Source organism: Lacerta agilis, chromosome 16 (assembly GCF_009819535.1).
Source record: "Lacerta agilis isolate rLacAgi1 chromosome 16, rLacAgi1.pri, whole genome shotgun sequence".
NCBI classification, from domain to species: domain Eukaryota; kingdom Metazoa; phylum Chordata; class Lepidosauria; order Squamata; family Lacertidae; genus Lacerta; species Lacerta agilis.
Genome location: NC_046327.1, coordinates 4,503,164 through 4,515,487, shown reverse-complemented (window position 1 = coordinate 4,515,487; position 12,324 = coordinate 4,503,164). Strand labels below are relative to the sequence as shown.

Genomic DNA, 12,324 nt, shown 5'->3' with positions numbered 1-12,324 from the left:
TAGTCGTGGGGGAAAGTTGTCAAAACCCCATTTCTTAAGTTAAAACAGAAACAGAGAGAGAGAGGAAAAGATACACACCTTCGAGGGATTTCTCTAGAGCAGCTGCTTTTGAAAACTTAGCAAGAGTATTGTTTTTAATCGATTCCACTGAAGACAGAATGCCACTTTGCTACACGTTTTAATCAGCTCTGGCATTTCGCAAGGTTACTCTCCTTCCTTGCTTCTCCAAGGCTGCCAACTCTCCCCTTAAAACATCTCCCCCCCCCCTCGAAGTTAGTCACTTAGGCAACTCCAAAGAGAGTTTTGTCTTACTTCTTTTAGCCTATCAATAGTCCAGGTTGCCGCTGCTCTTCATTCTTCCTCCTCCACCACCCCAACTCGTCCTTCAAACGTCGATTTGACATATAATAATCTGGCTTCATCAAGAGATGCTCCTGAATGAGGGGCGTGTCTATAATACATGGCTAGAGTGTTAAAGGGAACAAAAAACAGTCTGGCTTTCTTGTTCTGGTGATGGCATCACTAGTGACACAAAGGTGGTCATACTTAGGCAGAGCCCACATCTAAAATTTCAAAAGCAGCAAACACAAAGTCCTGGTGTTTTACAGGACACCAACGTTGGAAATGTAGCCCCACGCTCATCGTCGAGGTGGATATCCTTTTAAAACTTAACTAAGGCATCAGTCTGTTTCTCCCTCCCCCCCTCCTTCTGTTTTAGGGTTTCAGGATCCATCCCATCCCATATTCCCCAAAGAGGCAGACAGCGTTTAGGGAGTTAGAGTTATCCCAATGCTTCCCAGTACCAACTTCAGCCCAAGGGGAAACGTTCGTTTGAGGGTGAAGCGCCCATTTTAGTTCACCTGAAGGTGGCTAGGCGGTGTAGTAGAAATGAACACGCACACACCCTCCATCTGACGTCGATTGAATCCTGATATTGTAGGGACCAAACAGTCGGATAACCGACGGCTCTGGCATCCGTCCCTTTCATCCCTTGTAAACACTTAAGGACACACTCCCAGGGGTCCCAAATTAACATTAATCTCACGGTCACTACCTACTTTTCGGCTCTCCTCTCCACATGCAAAATGTTCGGTTGTACTTCGGTTGGGGGTTGGGGAGAGGGATGGGTATATAATACCGCCTCCCCCGGAGGCATAGAGTGCTTAGATGTTACGCGTAGCGGTTCGCCCCTTCCTCCTTCCCTCTCCCACTAAATATAGTCTAGAAAGCATTTCCGATTGGAGAGAGAGCGAGAGAGAGATTGAAGTACAAGAGAAGGACACGGAAGGGCAAAGGCGCGGAAAGCTTCTGCGGTGTGTACCCACCGGGGGAAGCAGAAGGGGGAAAAAAAACCATTCTCAAACAGAATTAAGTCAGAACAATCGGCAAGGAGGGCGAGTGGAGGTGGGGAGAGAGAGAGGGGGGGAGAGAGAGAGGAGAGAGAGAGAGAGAGAGAGTGAGAGAGAGAGGGAGAGTGTATTTGCTTTCCCCGCCGCCACCACCATCAGCACCCCTCCCCTCCGCCCTAGCAGGTTAGGGGAGCATATCTTGGAGGAGGGATGGAGAGCAACTTTCCTGGAGAGGAGGGAAGTTGAGGGCGGGAGGTGGGAGGCAGGACCCTGAAAGACGCTTCTTAGGCAGCCTGGGAGGGGGGGGCAGATTCATCTTCACAGGCTTCTTCCTCCTCAAAGGGAAGAGCGGTAGACGCCCTGTGAAATCAAAACGCACGGCAGAGGCAAAAGACTCCGCAGTTGGGATGGAGCTGCATTTCCCTCCCCTCCCCCCTTTTTAAAGAAATAAATTTGTGTTCTCCCGGTGAGAGGGAGCCGGCCCAAGTCCCTTCAAGTCTTCAAGGTGTGCTTCCTTGCTTCCTTCTCTTCAGTTTGCTGACCTACATAGTGGCAGACCGTGTGTACTGGAGGGGGGTGGGGAACATGATATAATTGTGTGTCTCTGTGTTTGTGTGTGTAAGAGAGGGGTGTCTACTCTTTGGTAAAGAGAACTCGTGACAACCCCCCCCCCCAAAAAGAGGGCTAGACCAGACCTCCTTCCTCCGCCTAAAGAAATGTGGCAACAGCATCCGACCTAAACCCAGCCGATCTAGCAGTGCTCCAGCCTGCTGCAAAAATGAAATAAAATAAAATGTGGCAAGCATTGCCAACGTCCTACATTTTGTCTGGCTTGTGGAAGTTCCTCTCCAAAAGAGAGAGAAAGACAGACAGAAAGGAAGGGCGGGCGGGCGGCGGGTGCAGGGGAATAGAAGGACAAGGGGAGGAGAGGCAACTTCGCTCAATCCTGCGCTGCTCGCTTCCTGCGCTGCTTCTCCCATCTCTCTCTCTCTCTCTCTCTCTCTCTCTCTCGCTCTCTCTCTCTCTCTCTCTCTCTGCCTTGCCTGCCCTGCTCGGCGCAACGCACCCTTGAAACGGGACTCCATTGAGCCCTCCGGAGTGACACGGCCCTGTGGCCAATCCGGAGCATCCTCTCCGCCTGGGCGGTGCCTGCCGGAGCCTGCCGGACCAATCGGGGGCTCCGCAAGGCCTGCGAGCAAGTTCAGCTGTCCCTGGCTCCGGCGTATACTTCCGCGCGTGGCACTCGGGATAGGTGGGAGAGCCTGGCGCGGCTGCAGAGACACATAGGCGCGCACCCTCGTGCGGAAGCAGAGGAGCGCCGGGTGATACGGTTCCTATAAATCTGTGCTCCACTTCGCCTCCCATTTAAGGCGTCCTCCCCCCTCGTGCCTGTTCTCACTTAAAGAGATGCAGCAGCCCACTTCGATTGGGAGCTGCTAGAGCGAAGGAGGCAGAGAGAGGGAGGCAGCCTTTTAGGAGACCCTCCTTTCATCCCTTCTTTCCTTTGTTCCTACCTTTTATTTCTCCTCCCCTCCCCCCCTTTTTCTGTTTAGTTGTGTTGTAACAGGGGAAACCTTCGCTCTTGCCACGCTCCTTATTTTTTTAAGTTCTTCCCCCTTTATTTATTTTTTCATCCCCCCTTCCCAAATTTCTTTCCGCGCTGTGGGAGCGGAGAAAGAAAGCAGCTTTTTAAAATAATAATAATAATAAATATATATATTTTTCAATCTTCTTTTGCGTTTCTCCGCCCCCTCCCTCCCTCCATTTCCCCCCCTTCTATTTACAACTGTCCGCAATTTAGGTTTTGGGTGTTGTCGTGAGACCTTCCCCCTTTTGCTTCTTACTCATCTTTATTGGGACACCGCTACCTTTCCCCCCTTTTTTCTTTTTCTTTTTCAAAACTGAAGCGAGAAAGGTAAGTTGCGCTTTTTTGATACTATATTATTATTATTATTATTATTATTATTATTATTATTATTATTATTATTACTCTTGTTGTTTCGTGTCTCTGCTAGCCCTTAGGGTGGCTCCCTCGCCCACGGAGGGAGGAGGATCAAAAGTGGTAGACAATTAAGTTTACCGCACACACACTCCTGTGCTCGGTTTTCAGCGCTTGGTGCCCCCTGCTAATAGGGTTAGAGACCCGCTGCACCGTTGTAGAAATATCTGCATGAGACAGAGCAGTTGGTAGAGGATGGTATACGTTATATATGTATATTGTTTAGGCAGCTAGGTGTTCACAGGGCGCAAAACGCTGGAGAAAAATACAGCAGCTTAGCTGGAGGTGTAAAGTTCACAGTATTTTTATATATATATATATTATATATATATATATATATATATATATATATATATATATATATATATATATATATATATATAATATATATATATATATATATATATATATATATATATATATATATATATATATATATATATATATATATATATATATATATATATATATATATATATATATATATATATATATATATATATATATATATATAAATAAACAGAAAAAAGAAAGCAAACCACCTCTGATCGTGAAACGCGTCTCTTGCGTTGGACCAGCGGAAAGTACCCAACACATACGGCATGAGGTTGAATGAGTGGAATGAGCATCGCTTTGAGGAGCTTAAACCCGGCGTTTGCAGATCAGACGGGATAAGCTCGCCGCTGTAATTGCATTAGCCAAATAGCATTGGGTGGCTTGGAAAGAAAGAGAAGGTGGAAAGAAAGAGAAGGTGGAAACGACGGCGGCGGCGGGGAGGTGGGTGGGTAGGAGAGGCAGAGGCGCGCACACACAGCAGACAAGAGACGAGATGGGAGAAGCAGTAGCTTGATGTTGGCAAAAATTTGCAGATCCTGGTGTGTGTTAGCTGTCAGAGCTGCTGGCTGGAGATGTGCCAGGATGTGTGTGTGTTAAAATGGGGAGGTGGCAGCAGGGTGGGAGAACCAGACTTTTAAAGAACCTTCCAATGACGATTATAGCGCTCTGCAGGGAGGGTTCCGCTTTTATATCCGGGAGACACGATTTTCTTTGTTCTGAGGAAGCTGAGAAGGGTGGGGGGGGGGGGAAAGAGAGATGCTTCAGCTCTTGATGCAGCCGAAAGACGTCCTCGCTGGCAGCCCGGCTCGCGTACCTGTTTGGGCGGAGAGCGAAGCGTTTCCTCGCGTCGCTGTCCTTGGTCCTGAAACTGCGGCTGCGAGGGCGGCCGGCTCGAGAGCCCAGGAACCAGAAATCGGTCCCCTGAAGCGTAGAGTCAGACCGGCGACGAGACAGTCCTCCCACAGTCCCCTCCTATTGTGAAACTGATACCATGCTGGAGAGGAAGGGAGGCGTTCGTAGTCCCCAGCCTGCTCTGTTTCGCCTGGTGTCAGCATTTGGGGGAGAAAGCGTCTGCTCCTCTGGTTTAATGAAGGATGGAGACACACACACACACACCCCACTCCCTCCGCGTCCTTTAATATTGCATGGAAGAAGTTGGTGGCAAAAGGTGGGGGGACATGGGGCGATGAGATTGTGGCAGTCTCTCTCTCTCTCTCTGTGTGTGTCGTTTTTTGGTTACGTGTGAGTGGCCGCAGGCTGGCCCCCGGGCCTTGGATTCCGGCAAGGAGCGGCTCCGGCTTGCCGTTGTAGCTTAATTTATGCCCAGCACGTTGCTGTGTTTTTGTGTGTGTTTGTGTGTGTGTGTGTGTGTGTGTGTGTGTATCCACCTATTTCGCTTCCGGGAAGCATTTAACGGTAGAGCTCTATCACTGAGCAAATCGGTAGCCTGGGCGCCCTGTTCCCCCTTTGGTTTGTTGCAACTGGGCAGCAAAGGAAATTGGGATCGAAGCGCCGAGATTTAATTAACAATTGAAGGGTGGTGGATTTTTTTGTGTGTTTGTGTTTTTTTAACCAGCTGCCTTCTGGGTGGGTGGGTTTTTGTGGTGTTTTTTTTTGCGGGGGCGACTACGTAGAGCTAGAGAGAGAAACCCAGGTAGAGTCAGTGTGTTATATTTCTGAAGCACACCCCCTGCATGCCTTGGAGCCTGCTTATCAGATATTGCTCAGAATATTATCAGACGACGTTTTATTCGCCCTGCACAGCCTCCGGATGCGCTCAGGCGCGCGCAAGGCTGCAGTGTTCAAAGCTCTGGCCTCGGCGAGGGGGGAGACGTTAGCGGGACTCATCTGGAGCAAGTGGCTGAGGGGTTGGCAGCGTCAGATTTCCCAAGAGGGTCTCTCCGCCCTTCTTACTTTAAACGAGGCTCAGTGTAATAAGGAACCTTCTTCTGGAGGGGTTTGCAACGTGCTTCGTGTTGGCGGTGCCCCCCCACACCCAACGCTTGGTCTTTCGTCTCCCTGCGCCAGCTCGGCTGGCTTTTAAATCTCTCCTTCTCAGGCCACGCTGCAAAGTGACATTGCCAACGCTGGGAAGTTGAGCTGCTCTCTTTGTGAAAGGCACGCTTTTTTAAAAAAAGAAAGAAAGAAACGTATAAAATCCAAGCTCAGCGTGGCCGTTGGCACTTACAACCCAGCGTACTTAATATTTGGAGTAGCCTACTGGGGCTACGTAGGGGTACAACCACCCCCAATATAGCTGGTTGGGAGACAGGTGTCACCATCAGTAGTTGCAGTAAAAACGTGGAAAGCTTATATATGCTGCGGAAGAAGGCAGAGGGAAAACGGAGCAGGCGAAAGTGCCATAGGGCAAATGTTTTGCACGCTCGAAAGTTCCCCGTTCAAGCCCTTCCTCAGGAGGTCGGGCGTGTCTGAAACTCTGGAAAGCCGCTGCCTGTCAGTGTGAGCAACACTGGCCGAGATGGGACCCATGGCAGACTGACTGGGCGAGGCAGCTTCCTAGGGAGCTACTTGTTTCTTTTTTCTGTGGTGGGTGGGAGCGAGCAGATGGCCTCTGGGTACACTCCCTCCCTCCCCAAGAAGCCACGCGGACCTTATCTGCCCTCCTCTCTCCACCGCGCCACAGAAGCAGCTCTGCCTTGGAGAGTAAGATGGCCAAGGTGACTCCGAAGCAGCTCCTTCCCCGGCCGGGTCCGCCTGCCTAGTAAAACGGGGTTGTAGGCTTGCGCTGAGCGCGTCTCGAGGGCTTCAAGGGCGCGCCGCTTTAAGGGAGCCTCCATCCCGGCTAAAAAAAAAAACCTGCGCAAGGCTGCAGGTGAAGGAGATCAGCCTCCTGGCAGAGGAAGGACTGCGCTAGGGGGGGCAGGTGCGAGCAATGCCACCTAATTGTCTGGTGAAGGTCAAGCTACGTATGGCGTAAGCCGGTAGCGAATAAGGCTGTTGTAGTCGGTGGGATTTAAAGCTGCCTCGAGGGCAGGATTCGGTCGTTCCGCGTTTACGAGAGCGAGTGCTGCTGCCGATTTATTGAATCGCTACAAAGCTGCCCTTCTGAATTTGTCTCCCGCGGTTTCCTGCGCCGACGGCGTGCTCTAGGTGCGGTCCAGCTGGCGCGGAGCGCGCGCGCGATCCTGAAGCCACTTAGTCCGGCCCTTCTTGCATTTCAACCGAGCTTTAGGCCCGTTGACCCCAAAAAGGAGCCAGCCCAAGCTGCTGCCTTCGCCTAAGCGAGACTACCCTCCTTTTCCGTGGGTGGGTGGGTGGGGGGGAAGAGACCAGGCCCCACTGAACTCGGTGGGGCTCGCTTCCCGGTGAAGTGGGCTGCTCTGCACGCGGTCCTTGGAGAGAGGGGGGGGGGGGGCGTCGAGGCTGCAGCTCGGTTCCTGCTTTCTGGATCTGAGGGGCGCTGCTGTTCCGGATTCGGAGGGTTGGGCAAGGACGGAGGTCTCCACAATACCCCTCCAATGCCCTTGAAGACAGTCAAACGCCTTTTCCAACTCCTTAGAAGTCGCTGGTGAGAAAGACGGCGCACAGGGACATAACCACACCTATCTAGAAAGCACTTAAGGCATTGTTGAAAGCTAAAAAGGTTTTTAAGGCAGGATGCATGCAACCCCCCCCCCCTCCTCTTTTGTTCAGACCGGCGAATCTTGGCATGACGGCTTAAGTGCTTTATGGACGAGAGCCACCAACGATTTCCCTTCACGTAGCTCCATAGTCTCCCATTAATCTTTCACGAGATGTTCTGCAGAGTTAAGAGGCTTGGTGGATTACAGCCAAAAGGGCGCTCGTTCGATACAGTTTACTCCGGAGTCATTTCCTTGAGCTGTACGACGACGGCTTGCAAAGCAGTTCTATCTGCTTACTCGCTTCCTGTGCTTAAGCTGAAGGAAGTCTCGTCGAGTTCAGGGGCGCTTTACTCCCAAGGAAGTGTGCACACTAAATTGCACCATGCGTTCGGTTACACAGCCGTGCAGCCCGATTCTGTGCACTTGGAAGTCTGTGCTAATGATGAGTTTAATGGGACTCATGCCCACCACGCCTGCATGGCTAGGATTAGGCCGCATTCGTTCCAACGGGGTTGGCTTCCTAATAATTGCGCATGTTATTCCATGGCTGTAACCCTCCGCACCTACAACTGCGAGTAAGCGCCATGTAACTCGGAAATATTTTCCTCCAAGTATGTATGACTGTGAGCTTAGCATAGGAGCCAACTCCTAGGGGCTGAGGTCCCCCCAATAAAATATTTCAGGGGGTCGGTCCATAGTAGTAGTAGTAGTAGCAGCAGCAGCAGTACAGTAGTAGTAATTATTATTATTATTATTATTAATACCCCGCCCACCTGGCTGGGTTCCCCCAGCCACTTGGTGGCTTTCAGCAAAATATAAAAACATAATAAAACGTCAGACATTAAAATCTTTCCCATACAGGGCGGCCTTCAGAGGTCTTCCAAAAGTTGTGATGGACATTGCCATTCAAATGGTGTCCTTGTCGTGTGATTGATTCTGTGGGGCGGAGCTTGCTTGGTCCCCCCCCCCCCCGCGCAAATATTTTATTCAAGTTGGCACCCCAGGAGTTTAGGATCGCCTTCTAACAGCCCGATCCTATCCACCTTCTCCCAGAAGTAAAGCCATTGATTTTATTTATTACACTGTTGCCTTGTGTAAATTAATTCCTATGGAAAACAAAGGGAATTGTTTCTGAGCAAGGCCACGACAACATTCACCATGTAACACCATTCATTTCAGCAGGATTTATTTTCTAGCAAGCGTGCATAGAATTGGGCAGTTTCCCCCCACCTCCCCAACCTGGCGCATCTCCCCACCTAACTTTTGGACTACAACTCCCATCATCCCTGACCATTGATCATCCTAGCTGGAGCTGATGGGAGTTGGTGTCTTAACATCTGGAGGGCAGCAAGTTGGAGAAGGGAGAAACTGGGGCCTTGGGGGGGGGGGGATTAGGCTGGAAGCTGGCTGTCGTCCCACCCACTGGACGAGCCTGTGATATCAATGGTCGTCTTCTTGGGCATCGTTAGAAATAAACTCGGCGCCAAGGCTTCCAATAAATCACAGAGCATCACATTAGGCTCTCGAAATGGAACTGTTGTTGCACTAGATCCAGAGCTAAGCGTCTTCTAATTCCTATCATTAAGGGGGGGCCCTCCAACCCGCCCCCCACAACCCATTTTTCAAGCTTAAATATGGAGCCTCACTTTGAAATGGATTATTGAGCCCGCCCTCCCCATAGTGGCGCAGGCGCACTTCGACAGCACCCCCCTGTTGCCGCTCAAAAACTGCTCCAGGGGGCCGTTCATTTATTTTATTTTTCCCGCCGGCGCCCGACTGGAGTTCTGTGCTAGGACGTTGCTCGCTTGAACCGAGAGTATTCTTGCACTAAAAACGCCGGAGGTCAGATTTTATTTTATTTCTGCAAGGGCGCACGACCGGCTGTGATGACCGCTAGCAGACATTGCAAAGTCAGTATATTGCAATTAAGTATTGGGTTGCTTTTTAAGAGGCAGGGGGTCGTCGTACATCAACATGCATGAAATTTATCTGTACTGAAAGCGAAACAGGATTTTAGGCCAATCCTGTGTGCGCACTTGCAAAGACATCTCGCTTCTCTCAGTAGGCTAGGCCTTCCAAAGCAGTATGCGTTAGGGACGCGGTTTTAGTTTGCAATCCTCCACGTCTACCGGGGAGTAAGGCTTATGTGACTTCTGCATAAGCATGCATATAGGTTTATGTCGTACTTAATTTGGAAACCGTCGCTGGCATTGCAGTGGCGTCCGACCGTTTGCAGACACGAAATCTAAACCAAGTCCGTAAAGGTTCCGTGCAACGCGTAACTCCGTCCGGATCTGGTCACATGCAGGTGTTAACGGGCAGCGTTTCTTAGAAACGAAAAGCCCCACCGACCTCGCATTAACTTGCACGGTTATAAGGAGACCGTGTGTGCAGTTTCTGGAGAGCAGGCCGTGCTGAGCTCGGCGGGGCCTCCCGGAGACAGCTTGCAACGGCTGCCTGGCTAGGAGAACTAAATAGGGAGGTCAAAAAGTCGTGGCAAAGGCGGCCTTGCTCGGGCAGTGCTTTTTCTTTTCTTTCTTTCTCGCAGTGGCCGCGGGGCTATCATGGGGTTTGCAAAATGGGGCGATTTTCAACGCTAGTGCGGAAAGTAACAAGCCTCCGGACGGTTGCAGGGAGCCAGCTCGCGTGCGCTGCGTTTGCGCCCTTCCTGGGGTTGCACGTGGCGGAGGAGCGCAGAGGCGCTGGCGCAGCCCACGGGCTGGAATGGCCGCGCGCGGGGTTGCGCGGGCGCGCCTGGCGCCTCTGATTAGCTCCCTCCCTCCCTCCTTAGCAGCGCGCGCGCGCACACACAGGTGCGAGGCGGACGCAGCTGCAAGCAGTTGGCTGCGGTAGGGTAAAGGCAGGTGCGCGCGCGCCGCCCCGCGTCCTCCGCAGGATTCCTTCGGAAGGGCGCCAGAAGAACGTCGGAAGAAGACCGTCGCCTTTTTTTTTTGACCTTGGTCAGGTTAGACGTTTGTCTTCGGGGAAGTTCATTTTCCATTTCTTTCCAGCTAGCCAACAAGCCTGTTTGTGTGGAGCTATGAACGGCTTCCCTCCTTTTGTTTCCTGGGGGGGCGAGGGGGCCTGTTGGGTGGGTTGGGGAGGGGTGGAGAAGAAGGGGATGGCGATTTTAAAGTTTCTGTTTCCTTGCTGTTTCTTTCCCTTTCCAACTAGCTTGGCGAAGGTTGTTCTCTTTGCTAGGCTGCATTTTGAAATCTGGATTGCATGTGAACGTGTGGCTTCTGGGAGTGCCAGACTTGTAAGCTGGTATCCAAACCAAGGCACCAGAGGGCATGTGTTCATTTGCACACATGCACACATATTCCGGGAAGGGCTGTACTGTATATCTTTGGTAAGAGTGCAAGCTTTGCACGTGGAAAGGCCCAGGTCTAGCCCCTTGCAACTTCTAAGTAGCGCTGGCAGAAGCTTTTGCCAGAAATTCTGCAGAGCTGGTGCCAATTATTGTAGAGAAATAAAACCGATAGTCTCCACTTTGTAAAAAGCAACCTTCTCTGTACATGCGAAATTCCTGATTCTGCCCCCTTTCAAAATGCTGTATTGGCATTACAGTAGGTGGAGACCAAGTATTTCAGATTTCCAGAATTATATAGATTCATCAGCACACTGGGCAAAGCTGGAATGAGAGCTCAAGGAGAGATGCACTCTAAACTTCAAAGAGGAGGCAGTAGTCGCTCAGATTGCACTCTTGTGTGAACGGCTCTCTGCTTGCAGCCCTGTAGGCCCTTTGCAACAACTTAATGATCTTTTTTGCTATCGGGAATCAAAGCAAAGCAGCTAATAGTCAACATTAGCTATTATTAACTGCTGTTTGACTCGGAACCTTGAGAATGAAGCTGTTTAATGTATTTCAGTGCAATTCTTAATGACATTAAGGTTGCAAACCTTGGGCGCATTGGCATTGGAGATAAGCTTCGGTGGGGCTTCCTTTTGAGGAGACATGCTTGAAAAATCCCAAAGTCATCCCAGTGCTGTGTTGTGCTGCTGATCACAATATTGAAGGCCAGGTGCGGGTTCAGAATGCTGTGTGCGGAATTTTCCTTCCATCAAAAGACTTGGGTATTCTTTTAAAATAAGAGCTGAATGTTCAGGGGAAAAATCCGCCCCCTTTTTTTCTTTCAGGTGAACACAAATTCTCCCTGTGCGTGTGGCCTCACACACAATCGCTTCTCGAAAGGCAAGTGTAGTATTCCTATGTGCCATCTTGCTGAAGTTAATCTGGAAGCCACGTTGACTTTCAGTCCTTACTGATGTTAGAAGGAATCTCTTGCTAAAGGCTGCAAATGCAGGTGCTGAGCTTTACTTTAATTTCCTTTTAGGGGGAAATTATTGTACAGGTAGTTAGACCTTTTGAGACGGGCTATCTGATTTCTTCTGGTTTGGACACGGGAAATATGCAGGTTTCTTTGAGTGCAGCTGAAAACCATTCAGCATAATTTGAAGTAGAGTTCAGGAGAGGCAGATGGCTTAGAGATGAGGTTTGTTGTTGAGCCTTGAATTGGAGAAAATATTTGAGTTAACGAGCTTGCATGGGAAAGATGGCTTCTTCTCAAGTCTGCAGCAGGACTGTGTTTAAATGCTTGGCCACAAAACTGGTGTTGTCCTTTCCAAAACTGGATAGTTGTGGGGCGTATTCTAAAGTCAAGTTCTGTTGATCTGAACTGACTTTGTTCGTTAGCTCCGGAGAACAGCCTCACACAGCTTGGCCAAAAGTTTTGGAGAACAGCTTCACCTTCTTTCCTCATTTGCCTTTCTGGCTGGGGCTTAAATTTTTATTGGAAGCAGTGAGGGTTGCTCAGCGTCAGTCAGATTGTGCAGCTGATGAGGCAAGTCTTCCTTAAAGCACCATCCTTCCTCTATGACAGCAACATCTGATCATCCAGATGTTTCTGGACTACAACGCTTGACTGTAGCTGGCATATACAGGAGCCAGGGATGCTGAGAGTTGCTTAGTAACAGCTGGGAAGCCCAAAGGTCTTCACGCCTCTTCTTGGCTAACTTGTAAGAATTGGTAGTCAGGGATGAATGTGAACTCACA

The 12,324-nt window shown here is 50.2% G+C and overlaps 1 protein-coding gene across 8 annotated transcripts in view; it reads left to right on the top strand.

Annotated features, from left to right (window-relative positions):
- Nucleotides 1-12,324, top strand: part of ELAVL2 (ELAV like RNA binding protein 2) — a 153,448-nt gene that overhangs the window by 24,115 nt on the left and 117,009 nt on the right. Inside the window, exon 1 of one of the 8 annotated variants that reach the window (XM_033173127.1) lies at nucleotides 9,023-9,178. The exons of the other annotated variants lie outside the window; for them this stretch is intronic. The gene's annotated coding sequence lies outside the window, so the exon portion shown is untranslated. Of the gene's footprint in view, nucleotides 1-9,022; nucleotides 9,179-12,324 lie in introns of those variants that run through there. 8 annotated transcript variants of the gene reach the window in all.